The 17,837-nt window shown below is 43.4% G+C and overlaps 1 protein-coding gene across 2 annotated transcripts in view; it reads left to right on the top strand.

Annotated features, from left to right (window-relative positions):
- The first annotated feature begins 6,718 nt into the window (after positions 1-6,718).
- LOC122553773 (spectrin beta chain, non-erythrocytic 1-like) overlaps positions 6,719-17,837 on the top strand; it is a 332,898-nt gene continuing 321,779 nt past the window's right edge. For both annotated transcript variants that reach the window (XR_015757960.1, XM_043698081.2), the window contains exon 1: positions 6,719-6,901. The gene's annotated coding sequence lies outside the window, so the exon portion shown is untranslated. The remainder of the gene's footprint in view (positions 6,902-17,837) is intronic.

The raw sequence follows: 17,837 nt of genomic DNA on the forward strand, positions 1-17,837 counted from the left end.
CTGCTCTTCGGATGCTGCCCGACTGGCTGTGCTCTTCCAGCTCCACACTTTTTGATTATGCTGGCTGTTTGGCAAGTTGATGTTGATTGATTGAGAAATTGCCATGGAGAATGCACTGGACAATACTGTCCCTTTCGCTTCATTCAGAAAGGCATAATGTCTACACTTGTTCCTTTTACATGCAGAGGAACAGTTCTTGTATATAAATATATGTAGCCTTTAGCAAGTGTAAGTGACCCATGTTGCAAGTCTGTCTGGTAATCTTAAATTGGTTGTTTGCGCAATTCTTAGCATGTTCAGAATTGTTCAGCAAATGCTGGCCATTTATAGAATCACATTTGACATCAGGCATTTATATTCTGAGCTTTGTGAGCACAGACTGGTTGAGTACAGTCAGTACTTCATATTGTGAACATCTGAACGAATGTACCATTTGATATGATCTGCCAGTCATTGAGAAGTACAGCCTACACACCTGGTGTCGCACTGGCACACCAGTGGCTTTTCCACTAGCAGGATGCTGCTGTCAAGCTGAGAGGATGTTCTGCCTGTCACACCAATGCGTAATGTTGAATATAAATGCAATATTGGCCCACTGTGATCCAGGCAACCCCCATCCCCAACACCGTTGCATGATACTGATTACAGCTGACGTGAATGAGCCCAAAGATCCACGTGTAATTCACAACATTCCGCAATTTCTTCCTGGTAGGAAATATTTTGTTTATGAAATAAATTGCAAAAGCAAATTCATTTTTTTTAAACATTGTAATATGTAATTGTTTATTCATAGAAGCATTGCCTTCCAGAAATGACTTTGAAGTTAGTGATGAGTTTATCCTACTAGAATGCATTTTAGGGAAATAAATAAAGTCCCATGAGTGCTATAATGTGTAATCAATGTACTCGTTGGCATTATAAACACTGGCACTCATATTTGGTTTTCTAATCCTCTGCACAATGTTGAGTTCTGATTGTCAATTATCTTTCAACTAGTTTTTCACTGAGATATTATCCATTTCTATTCCACTGTTCATGGGTGTTAAATTAAATTGAGGAAGTAAGCAGCTTGCAGTGCATTAGAATCAAATTTAAGGAGGCTATTCATAGGCAAATTATTCAAAATCTGAGTCACCCTGTGCTCTGTAGATTCCTAAAACAAAGTGACAATTTGTTTAAGGGATCAGGAACCGACTACTTTTTTAAAACATATGAGATTAAATCAGAGGCTGTGAAAGCAGCATACTATTTTGAATATTTGTACAGGGCATTCAATTTTTGTTGCATGATTCAATGAGTAGAAAATTGGCGCTGTTTTTGTGATATTTGTTTTTATAACAGGCTATTTAGGTCATAAGAGCGAGCCCATGACACTCCAGGAAGTCTTTGGTAATGATCCTTTTGATACTGGCTGTTGGAGATGTGGGTTTGACTGCCTTCCATCTATCAGCTTTCTTCCTTGCCACTCACACCTCCCATGAAGAACCAATTAGTTGATACTTTGCAGCACTCCAACTGAGTTTTATAATGAAGCTGGCACTCTGTCACTTTGTCAGATTCCACATTATCTAGCAAATGCTTCTCAAGGTGAAAATTAATTTAATGTAATGGATTATATTAAATGACAGCCTCAGATTAAATGAAATGCACCTCTCTCCAAGATACACAGTTGCTTGATTTGTTTGATCAAGTGACAGGCATCACCACCGACTATGTGGTGTTCCTAACAATGTGGTAACTTTCTTTTCCCCAAATTGACAATTCAGTGTGGAACACATGTACAAACCTGAAGAGAATCAGAACTGGAATGTTTTTTTCCTTAAAACTTTCCAACAACTAAGTAAGGAATACAAACTCATTATGAAAACAATTAATCCAAATTAAGCTTTTCTTGTTTGCCTTGCAAGGCTTGTTTGGATTCCTGTCTGGAAGGAAAGGGCGCTAAATACAAATCAGTTTCTAACTTTTAACAGCTGGAATAATCGGCCTTAAAGGCTATTCGATAACAAAAGCCTTGAATTGAAATGAAACCTTGTGACTATGATGTACAGGATGAACGAGAATGCACTCTGAGGCAGTTTAAAATTCCATACAGTTTCTTCATTGTGAGCTCTCTGAGATAATCTGAATGCATATTTCCTCTGACAAAACGTGTGCTGCAAATGCCTTGTCGCAAGTGGGTCAACTTCACATGCAATCTAAATCTTGTCTTGTTAAATCACCCTGGCCTTACTTGTGATTGCTGATGGTTGTCAAACATTTGAAGAAATTTGGCACATGTGGCCAAAATGTCACGTGTCCACTTCTCTTGTGTGGCAGCATTGACTCAAACTGCACACTTTCAAATGTATTGAAAAAACATCTCCACTGAAAATGCCAAACTCTTCAGAACAAAAGCAAACCATTTACCTTTGAAGTTTGTTTTAATGTCAGGACCATTCGATATTTCTTTTCCGACTTTTAAAGTCATTACCCTTCTCTATTAAATTTCAAATGATCTAGTTCTCTTTCTCAACTGCTTCAACAGAGTCCTCCTTACAACAACAAGCCACAATGCATTTTTCCTTGCGTTTGATCAAAAGTATCGGTAATATTTGCTTTGAGCATTCTATTCTATACATTCCCCCTTTGAAAATATTTGGAGAACAAATGAATAATTCCTCTTGTATGTCACAAACTATACATGTGTTTGAACACATCTGTTAACCACATCCCTTGCCACGTGTGTGATATTTATTGAGGCATATACATTCTGAGCTCTTGGGATGTTCATTATTCATACCACTGCAACTGACAGGTACTTAAACTTTCTGTAATTGAAACTGTTATACTGCCTGTCTTTTCTTATCACATCAAAGAGAAGAAAAGTCTACATATGTGGAAAGGTAAGAAAGTAGAACTTTTAAACAAATAACTTATAGGATATTGGTAATCACCAGCAAGAATACAATGTATTGCCCATCTCTAGTTGCGCCATCGAAGGTATTCAACTGCCTCCTTGAGCTGCTGCAGTCTGTGTGTGGTAAGTACGCCCAAAGTGCTGTTATGAAGGAATAAAGGAACTGCCATATAGCTCTAAGAACAATATATAACTTGAACGAGAACAGTGGTGACACTGCATCTGTTGCCTTTGTGGTGGAGCACTCAGCTATGAAAGGTGTTGCCGATTAAGTCTTGGTAAATGCCCACAGTTCATCTTGTAGATGGTACACATGCAGTCACAGTGCACCAAGCACATGAGTGTTTAAGGTGGTAAACTGGGTGCCAATCCAAAGGACTGCTTTTCCCTAGATGGTGGTAAGCTTCTTGAATGTAGCTGAAGTGTCACCCATCCCAGGCAGATGTGTCATGTTCTTGAGTTGTACCTTGCAGGTGGATAGAACGACTTTGAGGATTCAAAATGGGAGTCATGGGTACTGGGCAATCCCCACTGTCTACAGACGAAGTGGCAGTCCTTGCTGAAGCAGCTTGTTGGGCCTAAGTAATTGTTCTAAAAAACTCCAGCAATGATACCACAGGCCTGAGCTGATTGATTTCTGATAACTGCAATAATTTTCCATTTTCAAAATTAGAATGCCAGCCAGTGGAAACTTTAACCCCTGGTTCCCATTGTCTTCAATTTTGCAAGGTTTGTAGTGTCAAATGGTATGTTGATGTCAAGGATACTCACTCTTTCCTCACCTCTAGAAATCTGTTCCTTTATCCATGTTTGGTTCAAGGTTATAATCAGGTCGGGATGGTCCTTACAAAAATGGAACTGAACATTGGCCAGCAGGTATTGTTTTGTAGGTATCACTTGAAAGTACTGTCAATACCCCTCTCCTGTTCCTTTCCCAATGACTGAGAGTGTGTCTCTGTCTGCTTGAGTGGGAATTAGTGCAAGTTTCAGTGTGAGCTTCTATTATATAACAGCACAAATATTTCATACACATTAATGGAAGTCTGACTTTAACAAGTCTGATTTTGCTATGGCCTCTGTTACTCTGTAATCCAGTTGACAATGAGAACATATTGGAGTTCCAACATTCTGATAATTGTTAGCAGCACCAGGTGACTTGTTTCATCATGCAGCAATGATACATTACACTGTGAGGTTAACGGTTGAGCACGAATTCAGTAAAGGCTAGTTATATATAAAACAAATACACGATCGACTTATCTCATTGCCTTTCCCCTCATCATTATTTAACAGTTTCTAAGTTCGCACAAAACAAATTGGCTTCACTGTTAACTTGGGGTTAGCTCCCTTCTGGAAACTGAAATATAGCAATTGCAAAACAATTAAATTAGGCACTGTGTACAAACTTTCTAACTCTGAGACCTCGACTTGCGAGAGCTTCACGAGGGGAGGGAAGAATGAAATTCAAGATTCATTTGGGGGCAGTGGGAGAAAAGACATGAGCAGGAAAACAAGAGGTAAAAAATGATTTGTGACTTAATTTGCATGATTTGCTTTTGGCTACTTTGTGTCTGGAGTTTCAGATTCTCAATTCCTTAGATCTTTATTAGTTGCAATTTCAAGAGACACTCATTTGCGCACATGCCAAGAACACAATAATGAATGTTTTTGATCAAAAACACTGTCGCATTTTATAAACCGTACACTTGGTTTGGAATTTTTGTTTTTATTTTGCTGTCAAGCTCAATAGCAGCATGGTGGCTCACTGCTGCCTCATAGCACCAGGCATCTGAGTTTGATTCCAGCCTCGACTAGCAGTCTGCGTGGCATTTGCGCATTCTCCCCGTATCTGCATGAGTTTCCTTTGGTTTCCTCCCAAAATCCAAAGACGTGCAGTTTAGGTGAATTGGCCATGCTAAATTGCCTATAGGGTTCAGGGATGTCTAGGTCAGCAGCATTAGTCGGGGGTAAGTATAGGGTCGGGGATTGGGTCTGGGTGCATTACTCTTCGGAGGGTCGGTATGGATTTGTTGGGCCGAATGGCCTGTTTCCACACAGATTAGATTCTAGATTTTGACTTCTGAAATAAATGTTCACAGTAATAGAGTAACAGTCAGTTAATTCCTAGTTCTGTTATCACTTGGTGAAATTTAAACAAAAAGTCACCCTCATCTTAACAACTAGCAAACATTAAAAAAGAAACTGCTGTAATTCTAGCATTTCCAGTTTTCAATTTTGTCAATCTCATTCCATCTCCAGTTTTTTTTCTGATCTTCAGACCAATATAACATGCATCCCTTTCTAACGATTATCTCTTCATTTGTACTGTAGTCATAGAGTCATAGTCATAGAGACATACAAGATAGAGACATACAAGATAATCAGAGGGTTAGATAGGGTGGACAGGGAGAGCCTTTTTCCAAGTATGGGAACGGCAATCACGAGGGGACACAACTTTAAAGTGAGGGGAGATGGGTATAAGACAGATGTCAGAGGTAGTTTCTTTACTCAGAGAGTAGTAAGGGTATGGAATGCTTTGCCTGCAAGGGTAGTAGATTCGCCAACTTTAAGTGCAATTAAGTCGTCATTGGACAAACATGTGGACATACATGGAATAGTGTAGGTGGGATGGGCTTCAGATTAGTATGACAATCCGAAGGGCCTGTACAGCGCTGTAATGTTCTATGTTCTATGTACACAATGGAAACAGACCCTCGGTCCATGCCGACCAGCTATCCCAACCCAATCGAGTCCCAACTGCCAGCATCCGGCCCATATCCCTCCAAACCCTTCCTATTCATATACCCATCCAAGTGCCTCTTAACTGCCTCCACCACTTCCTCTGGCAGCTCATTCCATACATGTGCCACCCTCTGTGTGAAAAAGTGTCAATAACTCTTTCTAGGATCCTTCTCAATTCTTTCTCTCTCTCTGCCCATTATTTCTGTCCAAACTTTCTCACATCTTTCAAGGTGTCTAGCTCACTCTTAGACTTGCCCTGACTGCTGTCTTGTTGCCTTGCATCTGCCCTCATGCTCCCTGTCATTTCTCTCGCTCCCTTGTACAATACAATCTTGTTAAACTAATGTTCTTCCATAAATTTCACACAATCTATCATCCTTGACTCACTTACTATGCATTGTAGTTTCCTCCTTGAAGCGTGCCCTCTGTCATCATTGTTGTCGGCTCCCATTTCCCCCTGGAGATTCTCTGTTGAGGCTGGATTTTTTTTTCCAGATTTTACATTCCGGATCCACCAAGTGCCCCTCAATCCCTGCAAGAGCCAGTCATTTCGGTTGTGCTAGGCTTGACATTTGGAGTAAGGCAACAGCTGGTCACATTTCTGTGTCCGGGGCGAGAGAGAATCAGACTCGATTTCTCACTATTAATGATTCCAACTGGGAAGTGTGTGTGTGTGTGTTAGTCACAAAACATCGTGAGGTCAAGTAACTTGGCATTCCTGACTCGAAATGTCAAGTCTGTTTCTCTCTTCACAGGTGCTACCAGAAATACTGAGTCTCTTCAGCATTCTTTGGGTTTGTTTCAATTGATGGTTGCATAAAGTATCCCAGAGGGAGAGCGTGGCTCTTTATTTAGTTTATAAAACAGCTTTACAATCAATCTAAGTTTATAAATAGCAGCAAGAGGCCTCTGCAACTCACACCTCCAGGCATTGCTGACTCCAGACTTGGAGAGGTGTGTGTCTGCACGCTGTCCTGGAGCACGGGCGCGCGCGTCGACAAGCTTAATGCGCGCTCCCGTGCGCGCAAGCTGCTGCTTTTGGTGACACTTGGAGGTGACTGGGGCTGGCTGGAGCGAAGGCAGACTGGCTGCGGGCTCTGGAGTGTGCAGCCCCTGCTCATTGCTTCTGCACTCTTCACCCTCCACTTCAAGCTCTGTGTATGCGGGTGGCAGAGAAAAGGGACAAATCCTTCTTCCCCCATCCCCACGTCTTGGTCTGACTCAGGGGGAGGCCAAATAAAAAGGTGCATGTCAAGAAAGGTAGGCTTTGTTTCATAAACGTTTGGTGAGTTATAGTCTGATCATGGCAGCCTTGCTACTTGCTGACTCCGGAGCGTCAAGGCTGTTGCTGTTTGTCAAATTGAATTTATTTGTGATGCTCTTAAAAATCTCCAGCGGAATTCAAATAATAGAAGAAGTGAGGGTGAGATTTTCTTGCTGGGTGTCCTGCTCGGCGAACGGGCGTTGTGGAAGCTTGCGAGCAATTTTTCGAAACCTCTTGAGTATTTTCAGGGTCACCTCCCCACCCCAGAGGAACGCACGCCCCAACTCTCCCTTTTCAGTTTCGCCCAACGAGCAAAACAGGCTGATTTTAAAATCCAGCCACCGTGCAAGCGATCTTGCTATCGATGTTTGCGAGTCCTTTCCAACTATTTCAAAGTGGAAACTTCTTTCGCATCTAGAGGTATGCTACTGACTGAGGTAAAATCTTTGACTTTTAGCTCACAAGCGCCTGCCTGCTCCCCAGTAAATAACCTCATCTGATGGGTTTGCATTGTCATGAGGGCGCATAGTCATGAAGTTAAAGCAACAGAGGTTGGCAAAGTAGAGATATGGTCTGAATTTTTACCAAAGTCACCTGAAGTAGCAGTTTCGGGGAGTTTCATGGAGGGATCTTCACCCAGACCCCACAATCTTGCACTTGCTCATGGAGGCAGCCTGTTGTATCCAAGTTGAGTCATCTGGAAGAAATGGCATTAAAATGATGGCCTCCTGTGTATCTTGAGGGGGTTCCTCACCTACAACGTCTTCATGCAGAGGCTGCTTTGCAGCTGTTAGACACTGAAGTGAGCCCGATTTGCTGGTACATCTGTTTCCTTCTCAATTTCTGACAGGTAGAGACAGCATGAAGAAAAACACAGAGTATCCTTGGCTTTATTATTAGGGGCATTGAGTACAAGAGAAAGGAGGTGATATCGAACTTGTAAAAGATGTTTGTTAGATCTTATTGGAACTGTTCTGGGCACCACACTAGCTGAAGGATGTCAATGCATTGGAGAGAGTATAGAAGAGGCTATAGGCAGAGACTGAATCAGCTGGGACTGTTTTCTAGAAGTGTTGGAGGCTGAGGGATAGTGGTCTATAAAATCATGAGGGGAATGGTCTTCTCCCTGGGATGGGGGAGTCCAGAATGGGAGGGTACAGGCTTAGGTGAGAGAAAAGATTTAAAAAGGCCCTAAGAGGCAATATTTTCATGCAGAGGGTGGTACGTGTATGGAATGAGCTGCCAGAGGAAGTGGTGGAGCCTGGTACAATAACAACATTCAAAAGGCATCTGGATGGCTATATGAATAGGAAGGGTTTAGAGGGACATGGGCCAAGTGCTGGATTAATTTAGGATATCCACTTGGCATGAACGAGTTGGACCAAAGGATCTGTTTTTGTGTTGTGCATCTCTATAATCTGTTACTCCAAGTGGCCTACAAGAATAGTTCCAAGGACACGGGACTTCAGTTATGAAGATAGATTGAAGAAGTTGAGACTGTTCTCCTTGGAGAGAAGAAGGTTGAGAGGAGATCCAATTGAGGTTTTCAAAATCATGAGAAGGTTGGATCGAGTAAGTTGGCAGAAACTCTTCCTGCTCATAAAAGGAGCAAGCACAAGAGGGTGTGGATTTAAACTGTCGAGAGAGTGGTGCTGGAGAAACCCAGCAGGACAGGCAGCATCAGCAAAGCAGGAGAATCAACATTTTGGGCCTCATTCCTGATGAAGGGTTTATGCCCGAAACGTCGATTCTCCTGCTTCTCGAAGACTGCCTGACCTGCTGTGCTTTTCCAGCACCACTCTCTCAACTCTGATCTCCAGCATCTGCTGTCCTCACTTTCTCCGAGTAGATTTAAACTGATCAAAAAAGGAAGCAAGGGTGAAGTGAGGAAAAGCTTTTTCACTCAGCAAGTAGTTCATAGATTCTTAGAATCCCCACAGTGGAGAAGCAAGCTCTTCAACCCATGGAGTCCATATGGACTCTGCAAAGAGCATCCCACCCAGACTCCCCTACCCTCTCCCTGTAATCCTGCATTTCCCATGGCAAATCCACCTAGCCTGCAAGTCCCTGGACACTATGGGACAAGTTAGCATGACCAATCCATCCAACCTGCACATCTTTGGACTGTGGGAGGAAACCCAAGTACCTAGAGAAATCCATGCAGACACTGGGAGAATGTGCAGACTTCATACAGACAGTTGCCTGAAGCTGGAATTGAATCTGGGTCCCCAGCACTGTGAGGTAGCAGTACTAGCCAGTGAGCCATGTAGTTAGGTTAAGCAATGCACTGCCTGGAAGTATGGTGGAGGCAGGTTCAGTTGAGTCATTCAAAAAGGCATTGGAATATTATTTGGATAAAAGTAATGTGCAAGGGTAGCTGTAAAAAATCAGGAAGTTGGCACTAGGTAATGATGCTCATTTAATTTGCCAGTGAAAGCATGAAAACTGAATGGCCTCGTTCTGCACTGTAACACTTGTATGATTCTGTGAATATTGGAGCTTCTGTTTTCTTGACATTGAGAATCTAATTTGTCTAATCTCACCATATTTTCCCGATTGGCTTGCCATACCTCTAATTCACGGGCTGGGAAAAATCCAGCTCTATATGATCTCTGACTTCTCCATTGAGGGGAACACCACCTGTTTGACAGATGGGTTTCCTCTGTCATCTGATACAGAGTGAGAAGAATCCCAGCTTCATCCAAACTTATTAGTAAACTGAGTGTTCAAATATTCTCTGTAAAAACAAATTCACAGTGGAGTGTCAACTTGGTATCAACCTTCCATTATCAATTCACCAATGTTTCTAACTTGAACTGACTTGGCACCAAAGTGAACTCATTGCCCCTCTCTCATACTTGACATTGCTGTTGATGAAATAACGTGACAGTTGGGGGTTGAATCTCTTCCTCGTTAGACAGCAAATTCCAGGATGCGTGGTGAGCATCAAGCTATGAATGTGTTGCCATCATTTCCCCCATTGCAATCTGAGCATCCACTGTTTCCCATCTAACAGCTTGATATGCAAGAATGACCTGGATATTATCACATATTTCTTCAAAAGTTCTGAAAAGTTTGTGATTAAAAAAGGTTGATCTCTGATCTGTTGAAATGAATAGTAAATCCTGTTGAAGTAAATTGGATCACTAGGTCTGTTAAGAATTTATTTTGTGTGTACTCATGATGTGAAAACAATTTTAAAAAAATCTTATGCACTATCACAGCAGAAGTGTTTTATGCGATCTAATGTTTTTGGTCTTTGACATAGCATCAGTTTTGTTTTTTACCTCATTTCCAGCACCTGCAGCATTTTGCTTTTGGCTCTCTTTTTTTGCCCTCTAAATTTGGACAGTATTAAAACATGAAAGCGGAGTTAAGTACGTCGCACAAAAATATTGGCTGATATGACACGTGTTAGGACTAACATGACAAATGATAAGTACACAGTTCTCACGTTGCATCAGTTGATCTTTGGGATATGTCATTCGTGCATTTGACCTTATGAGTGCAAGCTGGAAAGTTTTGGTAATATGCTTTTTTTTTTCAGTCTTGTTTCACAGCAAGTTATGTGCATCCTAAATTACCCCAAGACGACTGTTGTGTTCTATTAAAGATAACACATTGCCTTCAGTTGTGGAGTTTTAGTCGTAAAGCAGGGTGAGGAGAGGAAGGGAGCTGGGTACTTTTGCAGGGTGTGGTTCATTGCATGTAGGATAAAGAAGCAAATGCTGGTCATTCAGTCATGCAGCTAGAACTCAACTACTTCTGCTTTTAACTCAAGTGTGTTTTCAAGTGGAAGAGAACCACCAAGGGGCAAACATTCTGAGATTTATATAAACAAGAAGCTAATTGACTATTAGCTTTAGCCATGGACTCTGGTTTGAACTGCCAGTGTGCAGATTTCCCAGGCTGCCTATAACTTGCCAGACTCAGCAAGGTGGGAGGACAGTGAGGATTGAAGAGAATTGGTAATTGACAGGTTGGAAAGTCTTTTTCATACAGAGCTGTATCAGCTGCTGCTTTGCTCAAGCGAAAGGCTTTAGTTTACATGATTTATTCTGAGACAGAGCCTTTATTGCACTTAAAGTGGTTTTCAAGACTTTGGAGGTAATTTCTACTGCCTTAGATATTTTTTGGCTTTGATCTCCTCTTCCTGGCTCTTGTTCATTGGAGCAGCCTATGAGGGGAAACAGATAAGCAGCACCAAAAGGCATACCATCTGCCTTCTCCTCAATCTCCTCCCACTCCACTGGACTGAGAGGATGCCCATAGAGCTCCAATGCACTGTATAGGATACACAGGCAGATGTTTAGCTTTCCAGAATCTACTGTTTTTGCATTCGGCCTTTGTTGATGTCTAGAAACCAAGTCCCTTTCCAAGGCGAGAGGAGTACAAGCACCTTGAGAACTCTGCTTCTGTCCTGTTTCTCCATCTTCCCTCTCGTGGCCTACCTGCACTTAAAGTCCATCTCCTGTGAACGATTATGGGGGATGAATGCGTTTATTGCACATCTCTAAATGCTCCTGAGAAGTTGGTGGTGAGCTGCTTTCCTCAAATGCTACAGTTCAGGTGATGATAAAACATCACTTCAAACATCTCGATATTCAATTCCATCTGCCACTTATCTGACCACTCTGGTCACCTATTTATGTCCTATTGTACTGATCAGCAACATCTTTACTGTTTACCACAGCCCTGTTTGATCTAATTGATAAACTATGACATTTTATTCCATATTCTGATATCCAAGTCATTTATATATCAGTGAAAAACATAGTGATCCCAGTGTTGAACCTTCATAAATACTACAGTATACCATTCTCTGGTTTGAAAAATAAAATTTATCTGGATTTGATGATTTCTATTCTTAAGCCAGTTTTTTTTAATCCATGCTGACACGGACTCCTGTTCCAACTTGGATAAGCAACTTTTTAAGTGGAGATGGTCAGAAACCATATAGCGAACATCCACTTTCTTTCTGTCACCAAAAGTCTCCGTCACTTCATCAGAAAATTTAATAAATCCATCAGCAGCTACTTGTACTGGCTCTCCTCGATTAACTCCAATTTCTCCAAGGTCTTGGTTAATTTCTTTTTGAAAATGTTACCCACCACTGATGTTAAACTGTGGTTACAAGGAATGTCTTTGTGCCCTTACCTTGCTACTTCCCAATTCTCTGAATCTGGTGAGAGGATGGGATAGCATCATTTGGGAAAGTGGCTGTCAAGGATTGTTGGGAGCTGGCACCAACATGAGATTGAATGTCAATAGTGGCTGTGTTTGGGTATGGAGATAGCTGAAGGGAGAGAGGATGAAGTAGAAAGGTGTGTTAGCCAGAGCAATGCTGTGCCTGAGAATGCTGGGGTGGTCACAATGGGGTGTTTGGCAATTGTTGGTGGAATGCCTCTCCTCTTCACTGCACTGATGAGGCCATTGATCCTTTTCTGGTCCTATATTCATAGTCCAAGGACCATCCTCATGATGTTCACCATCTTAGTGACTTCCAGTCATGCTTCCTTGCTTTCAAAGGCTGGCCTCTTTCATCGTCCATGGGGAGCAAACTTTCTCTGTAGGCTCTGAAGCCATCAGCTTGATTGCAGGGCTCCCTCTGAGAACAGAGGGGAATCCTTCCCATGTTGAGACTCCAGTTGCTGTTTCTTCTTTGATAATCATAGAATGGATCAATCCTGTCCCTTTCTGAGGCAAGTTTTCCAGTATATTTTCAGTCATCCAGGCATAAAACAAATAACAAGAATCCAGAAAAAGTATATTCCTGTCAGGGTGAAAGGAAAGACTGGTAGGTATAGGGAATGCTGCATGACTAAAGAAATTGAGGGTTTGGTTAAGGAAAAGAAGGAAGCATATGTCAGGTATAGACAGGATAGATCGAGTGAATCCTTAGAAGAGTATAAAAGCAGTAGATTAGATTAGATTACTTACAGTGTGGAAACAGGCCCTTCGGCCCAACAAGTCCACACCGACCCGCCGAAGCGTAACCCACCCATTCCTGTACATTTACCCCTTTACCTAACACTACAGGCAATTTAGCATGGCCAATTCACCTGACCTGCACTTCTTTGGACTGTGGGAGGAAACCGGAGCACCCGGAGTCGGAGTATACTTAAGAGGAGAATCAGGAGGGCAAAAAGGAAACATGAGATAGCTTTGGCAAATAGAATTAAGGAGAATCCAAAGGGTTTTTACAAATACATTAAGGACAAAAGGGTATCTAGGGAGAGAATAGGGCATCTCAAAGATCACGGACCCCACCACCAAGGATATATTTCCCTCCCCTCCCCTATCAGCATTCCGTAAAGACCACTCCCTCCATGACTCCCTCGTCAGGTCCACACCCCCCACCAACCCAACCTCCACTCCCGGCACCTTCCCCTGCAACCGCAGGAGGTGCAAGACTTGCGCCCACACCTCCCCCCTCACCTCCCTCCAAGGCCCCAAAGGAAACTTCCATATCCGCCACAGATTCACCTGTACCTCCACACATATCATCTATTGCATCCTTTGCACCCGATGTGGCCTCCTCTATATTGGGGAGACGGGCCGCCTACTTGCGGAGCGTTTCAGGGAACACCTCTGGGACACCCGGACCAATCAACCCAACCACCCTGTAGCTCAACATTTCAATTCCCCCTCCCACTCCACCAAGGATATGCAGGTCTTTGGACTCCTCCATCGTCAGACCACAGCGAAACGACGGTTGGAGGAAGAACGCCTCATCTTCCGGCTAGGAACCCTCCAACCACAAGGGATGAACTCGGATTTCACCAGTTTCCTCATTTCCCCTCCCCCCAGCCTGTCTCAGTCAAATCCATCAAATTCAGCACCGCCTTCCTAACCTGCAATCTTCTTCCCGACCTCACCGCCCCCACCCCAGTCTGACCTATCACCCTCACCTTGACCTCTTTCCACCTATCACATTTCCGACGCCCCTCCCCCAAGTCCCTCCTCCCTATCTTTTATCATAGCCTGCTGGACCAACTTTCCTCATTCCTGAAGAAGGGCTAATGCCCGAAACGTCGATTCTCCTGTTCCCTAGATGCTGCCTGACCTGCTGCGCTTTTCCAGCAACACATTTCCATCTCAAAGATCAGCAAGGCAGCCTTTGTGTGGAGCCACAGAAAATGGGGGAGATACTATATGAGTATTTTGCATCAGTATTTACTGTGGAAAAGGATATGGAAGATACAGATTGTAGGGAAATAGATGGTGACATCTTGCAAAATGTCCATATTACAAAGGAGGAAATGCTGGATGTCTTGAAACAGGTAAAGGTGGGTAAATCCCCAGGACCTGATCAGGTGTATCCAAGAACTCTGTGGGAAGCTATAGAGGTGATTGCTGGGCCTCTTGCTGAGATATTTGTATCATCGATAGTCATAGGTGAGGTGCCGGAAGACTGGAGGTTGGCTAACGTTGTGCCACTGTTTAAGAAGGGCGGTAAAGACAAGCCAGGGAACTATAGACCGGTGAGCCTGACCTCGGTTGTGGGCAAGTCGTTGGAGGGAATCCTGAGGGACAGGATGTACATGTATTTGGAACGGCAAGGACTGATTCGGGATAGTCAACATGGCTTTGTGTGTGGGAGATCATGTATCACTAACTTGATTGAGTTTTTTGAAGAAGTAACAAAGAGGATTGATGAGGGCAGAGCAGTAGATGTGATCTATATAGACTTCAGTAAGGTGTTCGACTGATTAGCAAGGTTAGATCTCATGGAATACAGGGAGAACTAGCCATTTGGATACAGAACTGGCTCAAAGGTAGAAGACAGAGGGTGGTGCTGGAGGGTTTTTTTTCAAACTGGAGGCCTGTGACCAGTGTAGTGCCACAAGGATCGGTGCTGGTCCCTCTACTTTTTGTCATTTACATAAATGATTTGGATGCGAGCATAAGAGATCCAGTTAGTAAGTTTACAGAATACACCAAAATTAGTGGTGTAGTGGACAGCGAAGAGGGTTACCTCAGATTACAACAGGATCTGGACCAGATGGCCCAATGGGCTGAGAAGTGGCAGATGGAGTTTAATTCCGATAAATGCGAGGTGCTGCATTTTGGGAAAGCAAATCTTAGCAGGACTTATACACTTAATGGTAAGGTCCTAGGGAGTGTTGTTGAACAAAGAGACCTAGGAGTGCAGGTTCATAGCTCCTTGAAAGTGGAGTCGCAGGTAGATAGGATAGTGAAGAAGGCATTTGGTATGCTTTCCTTTATTGGTCAGAATATTGAGTATGGGAGTTGGGAGGTCATGTTGCGGCTGTACGGTTGGTTAGGCTACGGTCGGAATACTGCATGCAATTCTGTTCTCCTTCCTATCAGAAAGATGTTGTGAAACTTGAAAGGGTTCAGAAAAGATTTACAAAGATGTTGTGAGTGTTGGCGGTTTTGAGCTATAAGGAAAGGCTGAACAGGCTGGGACTGTTTTCCCTGGAGTGTTGGAGGCTGAGGGATGGCCTTGTAAAGGTTTACAAAATTATGAGGGGCATGGACAGGATAAATAGACAAAGTCTTTTCCCTGGGGTGGGGGAGTCCAGAACTAGAGGGCATATGTTTAGGGTGAGAGGGGAAAGATATAAAAGAGACCTAAGGGGCAAATTTTTCATGCAGAGGGTGCTACGTGTATGGAATGAGCTGCCAGAGGAAGTGGTGGAGTTTGGTACAATTGCAACATGTAAGAGGCATTTGGATGGGTATATGAATAGGGAGAGTTTGGAGGGATATGGGCCGGGTGCTGGCAGGTGGGACTAGATTCGGTTGGGATACCTGGTCGGCATGGACAGGTTGGACCAAAGGGTCTGTTTCCACGCTGTACATCTCTATGACTCTATGACTGTATGGTTGGTGAAGCTTTGTTAGCAAGCCATCTTCCTCAAGGTAAAAACAAAATTTGCCCTGTGTAAAGTGAAAATTGATTGGAGTGAATGTAATGAAGCATGATAATGTAACTCACACTCACTATTCTAAATTGTAGCATTCCCCAGTGAGGGTAGGCAATGACCTAGTGATATGATTGCATGACTATTACTCCAGAAACTCAGTTCATATCTTGGGGACCCAGGTTCGAAGCCCGCTATGATGGTGGAATTTGAATTTAGTAAACAAAACTGATGACGGCGAAACCATTGTCAATAGCTGGAAAATCCCATCTGGTTCATTAATGTCCTTCAGGGAAGGAAATCAGCCATCTTTATCTGGTCTGGCCTACATGCCATTCCAGACCCACAGCAATGTGGTTGACTCTGAAACAAACCTCTGAAATTGCCTCGCAAACCTTTCAGTTGTATCAATTGCAATGAAGTCTCAAAGAAATGAAATTGGATGGATCATCTGGCAGTGACCTTGGCACCTGAAGAGACAACGGCAGATACAGCCCTGCAAAATCCTCCTTACTAACATCTGAGGCTAGTGCCACAATTGGAAGGGCTGTCTCAACAGCCTGACATAGTCACACTCACGGAATCATACCTGACAGGCAATGTCCCAGACACCACCATCACCACCTCTGGATATGTCTTGTCCCACTAGCAGGACAGACCCAGTAGAGGTGGATGCACAGTGGTATACAGTCAGGAGGGAGTTGCTCTGGGAGTCCTCAACATTGACTCCAGACCCCATGAAGTCTCTTGGCTTCAAGTTAACCATGAACAAGGAAACCTCCTGCTGATTACCATGTGCTGTCCTCCCTCAGCTAATGAATCAGTACTCCTTCATGTTGAACAACACTTAGAGGAAGCACTGAGGATGGCTAGGGTGCAAAATGTACTCTGGATTGGAGATTTCAATGTCCACCATCAAGATTGGCTCAGCAGCAGTACTACTGTGGAATCGCAGGTAGATAGGATAGTGAAGAAGACGTTTGGTATGCTTTCCTTTATTGGTCAGAGTATTGAGTATAGGAGTTGAGAGGTCACATTACGGCTGTACAGGACATTGGTTAGGCCACTGTTGGAATATTGCGTGCAATTCTGGTCTCCTTCCTATCGGAAAGATGTTGTGAAACTTGAAAGGGTTCAGAAGAGATTTCCAAGGATGTTGCGAGGTTTGCAGGATTTGAACTATAGAGAGAGGCTGAACAGGCTGGGGCTGTTTTTCCCTGGAGCGTCGGAGGCTGAAGGGGTGACCTTATAAAGGTTTATAAAATCATGAGGGGCATGGATAGGATAAATAGACAAAGTCTTTTCCCTGGGATGAGGGAGTCCAGAACTAGAGGGCAAAGGTTTAGGGTGAGAGGGGAAAGATATAAAAGAGACCCAAGGGGCAACATTTTCATACAGAGGGTGGTACGTATATGGAATGAGCTGCCAGAGGAAGTGGTGGAGGCTGGTACAATTGCAACATTTAAAAGGCATTTGGATGGGTATATGAATAGGAAGGGTTTGGAGGGATATGGGCCAGGTACTGGCAGGTGGGACTAGATTGGGTTGGGATATCTGATCGGCATGGACAGGTTGGACCGAAGAGTCTGTTTCCGTGCTGTACATCTCTATGACTCTATACTGCTTGAGCGGGTCGGGTCCTAAAGGACATAGCAGCTGAGTATGCAGCAGGTGGTGAGGGAACCAACAAGAGGGAAAACATATGTGACATTATCCTTAACAATCTGTCAGCTGCAGATATATTGTGCATGATAGTGTCAGTAAGCGGGACAACCACACAGTCATTGTGGAGACAAAGTTTCACCTTCACATTGAGAATACCCTCCAACATGTTAACCTATCACCGTGCTAAATGGGACAGACCTCAAATAGATCAAGCAACTCAAGACTTGGCAGCCATGAGGTGCTTTAGGCCATCACCAGCAGCAGAACTATAGTCCAACACAATCGGTAACCTCATGGTTTGGCACATCCCCCACTCAACCATTACCATCAACCCAGGGAACCAACCTTGATTCAATGGAGAGTGCAGGGGTGCCAG

This window comes from Chiloscyllium plagiosum, unplaced genomic scaffold, assembly GCF_037043375.1.
Source record: "Chiloscyllium plagiosum isolate Xiang-an unplaced genomic scaffold, Cpla_swu_hap1 HiC_scaffold_8, whole genome shotgun sequence".
NCBI classification, from domain to species: Eukaryota; Metazoa; Chordata; class Chondrichthyes; order Orectolobiformes; family Hemiscylliidae; genus Chiloscyllium; species Chiloscyllium plagiosum.